The sequence below is a fragment of the Podarcis cretensis genome, assembly GCF_951804945.1.
Source record: "Podarcis cretensis genome assembly, chromosome: 7".
Taxonomy (NCBI): domain Eukaryota; kingdom Metazoa; phylum Chordata; class Lepidosauria; order Squamata; family Lacertidae; genus Podarcis; species Podarcis cretensis.
In genome coordinates, this window is record NC_137176.1 from 43218431 (window position 1) to 43227613 (window position 9183).

The 9183-nt window shown below is 40.6% G+C and overlaps 1 long non-coding RNA gene across 1 annotated transcript; it reads right to left on the reverse strand.

The window, feature by feature from the left end:
- Positions 1-890: 890 nt before the first annotated feature.
- On the reverse strand, positions 891-8934 carry LOC307219651. Its single transcript, XR_013840481.1, has 3 exons — positions 8779-8934; positions 8374-8512; positions 891-1232 (listed from the first exon to the last, which is right to left on the reverse strand). It is a non-coding gene; the product is annotated as an uncharacterized lncRNA (long non-coding RNA).
- Positions 8935-9183: the final 249 nt, after the last annotated feature.

Below are 9183 nucleotides of genomic sequence, written 5' to 3' on the forward strand. Positions count from 1 at the left end.
AATCAATTAAAGAACTTATTAAAGAATTATTACATGTACTGGTTTCTCACAGGAATAGGGAATCTCAGGCCTCTTTATCTGCTGGTTGAAATTCTCCCAAGCCATTCTTCTTTCCAGACCACACCCCTCACCAACATGCCTCTGCACACTCCTTGAGTGCTTTTGCCTGACTGCACTGTGCCCTTGAACTGTGTGTGTGTAAACCCCAGAGTTTTGCATGACTGGAATGTAGCCTACTGGTCAAAGGAATCACATATGGTCAAAAGTAAGGGTCAGGCATTTGTCTCTGGCCATGCCCACGACTGGTGTGTCATGTCTAGTTAGTTGCCTACAAAAGAATATGACCCTTGAGCTGAAGAACATTCCCAATTCATGCTTTAGGATAAGATCACATTGGGGTTGTATAGTCTCTATGTAATATTTGCTTTATTTGCAAATATATAAGCAGAGAATATTGGAAGCAAACAGACACCTCTGCATCACATCTAAGTGTAGGATTGCAGAGACCCAGGTTCAACATGAAGTTCACTGGGTGGCCAGTTACTGTCTTTCTTATCTTCCAGGTTATGGGGAAGAGAGAACCATGTGTATGCCTCCTTGAGACACTTGGGATAAAGGTGGAACAAAAATAAATAACTAATATATATATAACTGAATAACATCAGATTCCCAGAAAGATTTTCTGACTCCAGTTCATCTAGAGTTCATCTTCCATCAACTCAAGTCCTTGTTGCCCTTGTGTCTGTTTTTCATGGCAAATAACAACCCAGACTGGATTTTTTGGCAGAAAACCACTACAGGCCCCCCAATCCAAACTGGGACCATGATCTGCATCAGGGTCCTGAACACCTGTTTTTCTTTCAAAGCAAAAGGAAGAGGTCAGCTTAAGCAAACTTCAAAAATAAGTTTAATGCAATGCATACTTTTGACCCTTCGATCTTTTTGAATAGGAACTATTTGCTCTTTGAGTTTAGCTCAGACCTCAGCTTATATCTGCGTCTTAAGGGATCCAAGATGGAATTTCAGAGAGATCATCTTCATTATGCCTGCTTGCATCTTCCTTTTCAGTATGTTGTGATCTCATCTCCATAGTATAGTCCTTGGAGGACGTGCCTGGGGTTTGTAGACAGTGTTGGAAAGTATCCTTTCAGAGTATTTTTTTTGGAGTCATTGCTAGTTGTCTCAAAATGCAGTTTGAGGTCATCCCTTGGATAATAGATGCATCTAGATTACTGGATAAGGTGGAAAGAGCAGAATTCTTATAGCACTATTCCATAACAGTTGACAGAATCATTGTGCATTTTGGACATACAAATTTTTTTTCTGACAGCCGCTGGCATGATACATTGCACAATGTTAATACATTAGCTTCTCCAGCAAGCTCTTTCCATGGCTGTATGTAGCAGGATGCGATGGAAGGATGGCTGGGCTGGTGGGGGTGGGGCAGGGAGAAGAAATCTGAATGAACATGTTGATGAAAAGTAGTAATTCTTGGATGCAAAGATCATAGTTTGGGGCAAGTGCCCTTTGGTGAAAGAACCCTGGCAAAGATTTAACATGGCAAAACAAGTAGTGAAGTAAATTGTGGAAATATAGGCTGTAAAAACTTTTAAAATGTGCCCCTCCAGAATGTCACCTTTAAAAGCTCCTTCCAGAGTTCCTCACTTTCCCTAGCACAGAAAAAGACCACACGTTTAGTAAGTTATAAAATGGTTTACTTACAAACTCTCTTTAGGTCAGATTCATGAGCTTTTCCATTCAGCGGTCAGAAAAGTTGCACAGGCAATAAAACATAGCTTGGTTACAAAATGGTAAAATTTCCTGAAATATTAGCATAGGAAAATGTTAGTTTCAGACTCCAGTCTTGTCTGAAACAAAAGAGACTGGTTAAAGCCATGTGGCTGAGCTGGAGTAACCAGCTCAGACTTCCTCACATACCAAATCCACAGGTAGACCAACAGAAACACTTGATTGCCCATTTCCTCCCAAGGTGAAGGGAAGTGACATAGCTAAGCCTGGCAGGACAGCTTATTTATTGTTTTAAATAATCAATTAGACTTAAGCATATTGGTTATATGAAGCTGGTTATCCCACAGGACCAACATTAGGCAATGTTTCTGTATACTTTCTGTGAAAACATGTACACCCATTTACTGTACTTCCCTTAATACTTTGAAATAAGTACAGTGGTACCTTGGTTTTCGAACGTCTTGGAAGTTGAATGTTTTGGTTTTCGAATGCCAAAAACCCAGAAGTAACTGCTTCGGTTTTCGAACACTTTTTCGAAGTCGAACGTGCCACACGGCTTCTGTATTGAGTTTCCCGGAAGTAAATGCTTCCAGAAGTAAATGCTTCAGTTTTTGAACGTTCAGAAGTCAAAAGGTCTTCTGGAACAGATTACATTCGAAAACCGAGGTATTTTGGAGAACTCAGAATAAACATTTCCCTTATTTTCCTGTTCCAGTTATTTTTTTTTTTAATGGTCCTACTTTAGAAAATAAAACATGTACCTTGCTAGCATATATTGACGATTCTAAATATAAAATTTTACAATACACAAATTATACTATTAAATCACAATTACCATCTCAATTTCAGATCAATATTTTCTAGTTTGCTGTAGAATGCAAACTTTTCTCTGTCTCCTATTTATTTTATTTTACATTTTATTTTATTATACACAGTGTTGTGTGGCCATGTAGGTCATTTGCCCCCAGCTGATTCTGAAATAGCCAACTTATTATGTTTTGTAAACTATTTTGTGTCTTAGAACCATAGCCAAATATTTTGACAAGGACACATAGAGGCATGTCTTAACAATAGCTATCACCTTAAGGTAATATTTTTGTATGTTATCTTTATGTTCTCCATAGATGAAGGAAGAGTTGGCTGTGCTTTTAGAAAAAAAGGCAAGATTCAACTTTTTTTTTCTTTTTTAAAGGAAGTTGAGAATGTGTTACTAATTGTCTCTGGTGTTTATATTTCCAAGCAAAGACTCTCAGCCAATAAGTAACATTTCCAAATTGATTATGAGACATGTTTGGAGGTGTATTTTCTTTAATGATTTCTTAAGTGAAAGCTTGGCCTGCTTGTGCCTATGTTTTGAGTAAGGATCAGCAACTGCCCTTTTTTGGATAAAAACTGAATCCAGCCCCGAGGAGGTGTAGATGAATAAAGGGACTGATATGAGACAGCTAAATCATGCACTGGCAGAAGCTTATTCCAAAACCTTTGTGCCAAATCCAAAAGCTTTGGGAAGAGCACTCTACACATTGGTTTAAACTCTGGTTGTTGTTGTGTTTTTTTTTTTTTTATAAATGCCCTTATCTATTCATTCCTGAAACCCCTGGATTTACCATTATAACTAAGAGCAAAATATGGCTTCTTTTGTCTGGTTACATAGGGAATAATTTTTATTGGAGGAATTAAAGTGAATGAAATTTGAAGCTATACTAAAGGGATAATTGTTATAAGCCAACAGCTGGGTACACATTACCATTTACTCTGGTTCCTGTGCACTCCCACCAGTGGCATGGGTTGCCAGCACCTGGGGCAAGGTGCAAAGGGGGGAAGTGGCATCACTAGGGGGAAGGGGGCTAACACATTGCTCTGGGCGCGCTTCCCCATTTTTAGTGCAACTTCTGAAATGCGGGCTCTCCCAGGAGGTGCTGGACACAGACTCCTTGGTGCCATGACTCACCCTGCACCAGCCACTTCAGCTCTCCATAGTGTACCCACAGGAAGTTCCGCTGGCCCGGGCCAGGAGCTGGCATGTTGCCAGCCAAGGCTTGTACAGCTTCCTCTTCATCTGTGCCAGGCCCCCACCCATGTATTTTTAGAGCAGAGGTCAAAACTCAAGAGTTGGTCTGTGTTCCTCTTGGACAGCATTTTATTTATTTCCTCAGAAAGCCTTGAGTGATACAATTCCCCTTAAATGCCCCTGGGAATGGCACTACATCCAGGCATTCTGGGGAAATAAATATAGTGGCTGTGGGCCTGGAAGTGAGTGCAGAATGGAGTCTATGGGTTTCCTTTGGGCACATGGCTACCATATTTATTTTCCCAGAATGCCCATTGGAAAGCTGCTATTGTTAAAGCAATTTAACATTCAGTAGCCATAACCATTCTGAGGGGAATGACACTTGGAGAAGGGCCTTCACGGAAGAGCTCAAAAAACACGAGTAGATAGACTGGTCCTTCAAGTACCCTGGTCCCAAGCCATGAATGACCTTAAAGGTAAAAGCCAGCACGCTTCCTCAGGATATCCCTATTTTCACTGGAGAAATGTTGGATGGCATGGAGTTATCCGACCACTGAGCTGTCTGAATGCAACCCTATATAGGGAAGGTTTTTTTAAAATGTTTAATGTTTTATTATGTTTTTATATATGTTGGAAGCTTCCCAGAGTGGCTGGGGCAAACCAGTAAGATGTGTGGGGTATAAATAATAAAATTATCATTATGGAATGGGACGTCCCTATTTTCATCAGAGAAATATTGGAGGGTATGACATTGCCTAATCTAAACATTTACTGGTTTGAGTATTTAGTCCTAATATGAATAGAACAATGCAAAATAAGGATATTGAAATACCCATTTCCATAATAAAATGCTCTGCTGAAAATATTTATTCATAAATCTGTTTTAAAATCATTGTGTACCTTGAACCTTCACATTGGAGTGAATGGATTGGAAGCTACATTGCTACTTGGCCTTAAACATCTCAAGAGACTTAAACGTTAACATCTGTTTTGTATTTAGCATTTGTGGAAGTGCTTGTTCTGGTAAAATGAAACTCTTAGCTAGTTAGTGACAAAAGAAAATAAAAACCTACCTTAGAAAAAGGAGGCTAGAAAGACTGCTGGATGTATGAATTCAAGGTTCCCAGACCACAAGAATTTTAATTGCCATAGCATATAAAGACTTCTTAGTTGAAGAGTGTGTAACAGAAGGCCTATTTAGTTATGTTTACTTTAGGCAGTGTAGCAATTAAGATTTCTGTGTACAGGAGCTATTCAGTGCAGGGGTTTTTTCATTTTAAATTGACAGGGTTTTAAAGGCAGAGCTACCTTCTGCTTTTCTCTAAATCAGTGGAAATGGTTTTCCTAAGTATCCCACATGTCTTCCCCTTAGTGCATTAAACCAGTGTTCAATCGACACTGCCACTGCTTAGTATTTAATTTGGTGCTTAGAAGACTAAGAGAACAATACTAATACTAATATCTGACAATTGGCGTGTGCATTTTTCTATATTAAAGCTCAGCATTATTTCTCCTCTAATACAGATAGAGTACTGTTTCAACTGTGATTATTCCCCTGCTTGGCAGTTATGCATTTAAGAAAAAATAAAGACTAACACTTTATTTTTATTTATTTTTAAAGTCTTCCCAGAACTGTGTGAATTGGGGAAGCCATTTTGCAAATCCCCTTAGCATTTTTCATGCATTAGTTATATGAAGGTGATCCACGAATAGAAAAGTACGATAAGCAGACTGAACCTTCTGGACCTGCCCCTAAAGAAAGATCATCAGAGCATGAACAGCTGCTCAAATGTAGACACCCTTTGCAGATGTCCATGCTCAGTGTGTAGACATTAAAGCTAGGGATGCTCTGTGTTTGAAGATAGGAACACTGATAGAAGGTACAGCCCCACTTCCTCCTCTACCTGTGAATCCCCATTATATGATTGGGTGAATGTGTAAAGGTGAAATTCTCAAACAGATTTTGTTATGAAGTTTTAGTAAGCCTCTCCACTCCCTCCATCCCAAAGCAGAATGTATAGAATATGGGGGGGAAATACATGAACTTATTTAGCTGAATTTGCCCTGGGTGCACACCTCAGCTATCTGTTGTAAAAAATTCCATTCTAGCAAGACAGACACTAGTGATGCTAATATTAAAATCTACTGAGGCTTGTGATTCTCTTGATGTCTTTTGAATTCCTTTTTGCTACGAATGTGTTGTTGTTGTTTAGTCGTTTAGTCGTGTCCGACTCTTCGTGACCCCATGGACCAGAGAACGCCAGGCACTCCTGTCCTCCACTGCCCCCCGCAGCTTGGTCAGACTCATGCTGGTAACCTCGAAAACACTATCCAACCATCTCGTCCTCTGTCGCCCCCTTCTCCTTGTGCCCTCCATCTTTCCCAACATCAGGGTCTTCTCCAGGGAGTCTTCTCTTCTCATGAGGTGGCCAAAGTACTGGTGCCTCAGCTTCACAATCTGTCCTTCCAGTGAGCACTCAGGGCTGATTTCCTTCAGAATGGAGAGGTTTGATCTTCTTGCAGTCCATGGGACTCTCAAGAGTCTCCTCCAGCACCATAATTCAAAAGCATCAATTCTTCGGCGATCAGCCTTCTTTATGGTCCAGCTCTCACTTCCATACATCACTACTGGGAAAACCATAGCTTTAACTATACGGACCTTTGTTGGCAAGGTGATGTCTCTACTTCTCAAGATGCTGTCTAGGCCTGTCATTGCCCTTCTCCCAAGAAGCAGGCGTCTTTTAATTTCGTGGCTGCTGTCACCATCTGCAGTGATCATGGAGCCCAAGAAAGTAAAATCTCTCACTGCCTCCATTTCTTCCCCTTCTATTTGCCAGGAGGTGATGGGACCAGTAGCCATGATCTTCGTTTTTTTGATGTTGAGCTTCAGACCATATTTTGCACTCTCCTCTTTCACCCTCAATAAAAGGTTCTTTAATTCCTCCTCACTTTCTGCCATCAAGGTTGTGTCATCTGCATATCTGAGGTTGTTGATATTTCTTCCGGCAATCTTAATTCCGGCTAGGGATTCATCCAGCCCAGCCTTTCGCATGATGAATTCTGCATATAAGTTAAATAAGCAGGGAGACAAAATGCAGCCTTGTCGTACTCCTTTCCCAATTTTGAACCAGTCAGTTGTTCCATATCCAGTTCTAACTGTAGCTTCTTGTCCCACATAGAGATTTCTCAGGAGACAGATGAGGTGATCAGGCACTCCCATTTCTTTAAGAACTTGCCATAGTTTGCCATGGTCGACACAGTCAAAGGCTTTTGCATAGTCAATGAAGCAGAAGTAAATGTCTTTCTGGAACTCTCTAGCTTTCTCCATAATCCAGCGCATGTTTGCAATTTGGTCTCTGGTTCCTCTGCCTCTTCTAAATCCAGCTTGCACTTCTGGGAGTTCTCGGTCCACATACTGCTTGAGCCTTCCTTGTAGAATTTTAAGCATAACCTTGCTAGCGTGAGAAATTAGTGCAATTGTGCGATAGTTGGAGCATTCTTTGGCACTGCCCTTCTTTGGGATTGGGATGTAGACTGATCTTCTCCAATCCTCCCCTTCATGGATCACTGCCCCTTCATGGATCACTGCCTTGCCGTGGCGAAGGGGCTTGAAGAACTCAGAGAAGCTATGAACTATGCCGAGCAGGGCACTACGAATGTAGCACTGTGAAATTTATGTGTGTGTGTGTGTTTAAAAGTATTTCTACTGCACAGACACAAAAAAATTAATTTCATTTGTCCCATGGATTTTATTGGCACCTCAGAAGTATCCTCATAGTTTCCTACTGTGCAGTGATTGAATTTTTGAAATATGAGTTTGCCCTCTGTTGGAAAAAGTAAGATGAGATTTGCAGCCTTTCATAGTATTACCTACCTTAAGACTTCTCTATTTTAGATGGGAACAAAAGGCACAGATGGATTGCAACCCTAAATATATGAAACTGTGTCTATCCCAGATAGTACAATGTTGTTTGATTCCTGTCTTGTAGTTCTGATTTATTTGTAACCCAAGTCTTATGTATTGAAACGTGCATAACAAAATGCCTATATGCTCAGGAAAGAAATTAATTTTCATGCTGAACATAGCACACAACTATGTACGTGAGTCTTCCTTCCCCCCAAAAAGCTTTCTTTGTTTTAGGAAAACAGCCATTTATGAAACGGCATTTCCCCTATTTTTCATTTATGTTGCTTGTCTGTGCCTACAAATAAGCTTGTTTATCCCTTTGAAGGTCAAGTGGTGTGGATAACTAACCAGGCTCAGCCAACCTTGATTTTCCTTAGCCAAAAGCTGACCCCAGCTAGCTGCTTTTGTAATCAATGTATCTGAAGTACTCAAGAAACAAGTCAAACAAACCTAAGGTCTGATTGTTATCTCAACTACATTAGTAACATCCTGGCAAAGACGTTTGCTTGTTGGCAGGATTGTAGGCCTGCCTATTTGTAAAATAGGATATAAAAATCTGAATTTTAGGAATAGGTTGAGAATGACTTTTTCTTTTCCAACTATTAGAATGCAGTGAGTTGAAATACTAACTTTTATAAAAGAGAAGGACTATAGGGGGTGTCAATTTTTCACTTAAACTGGGGAAATGTTCAGCTATTTTACTCACTGAATGTTATTTGCTGAACCAGTGCATTGTACTAGGAGAACCAGTGTGGTGTAGTCGTTAGAGCCCTGGACTATGAGCTGGGAGACATGGGTTTGAATCCCCACTTGACCATTAACTTCACTGGGTGGTCTTTGGTCAGCTGTGAAAAGGTGGGATATAAATGCAGTAAATAAATACTATCAGTCCTAGCTAGAATGTCCAGTGGTCAGGGGTGATGGGAGCCCATGGCATCTGGAGGGCTGTAGTTCCCGATCCCTAGCTTAAGAAAACCTATTATGAAAAGCTTTCCCAAATCTCTAACATAGTTTAATATTACTGAGCATTCAGGAAACTAAAACAACAGCACACGTTATTAAAATACATAATGGTGCCTTTAATACAAATTACTAATAAATATATACTTACATCACTACCTCCTCCTCCTGACACACCTCCCCACTCAGGACTGACTGCCTCTCACCCACTGCCCAAACAAACTCACAGATCCCGCCCCCCGAATCTTACAACAAAGAGGAGTTCTAGAAGCTGCTGACATCACCCTTGTCTCTCACTCTAGGTTTGCTTTCATGGAGAGGCAGGCATCCTTGGGCTGCCCACAGCACTCAAATCAGCCATACAACACACACCAATCCCAGGCTACAGCACATCTGGTTTAGTGAGTTTTCCAAGGAGTCCAAAGGATGGCACTCACAGCTCTTTCTCTGGCCTTTGTACATAATCTCTTTTCTGGCTGCTTTGCTGTCCCTACAGCAGGGGTTGTTTTTTCATATCTATAGTATTAAAGTGTTAATTAGTTGTGTTGATCCCCAA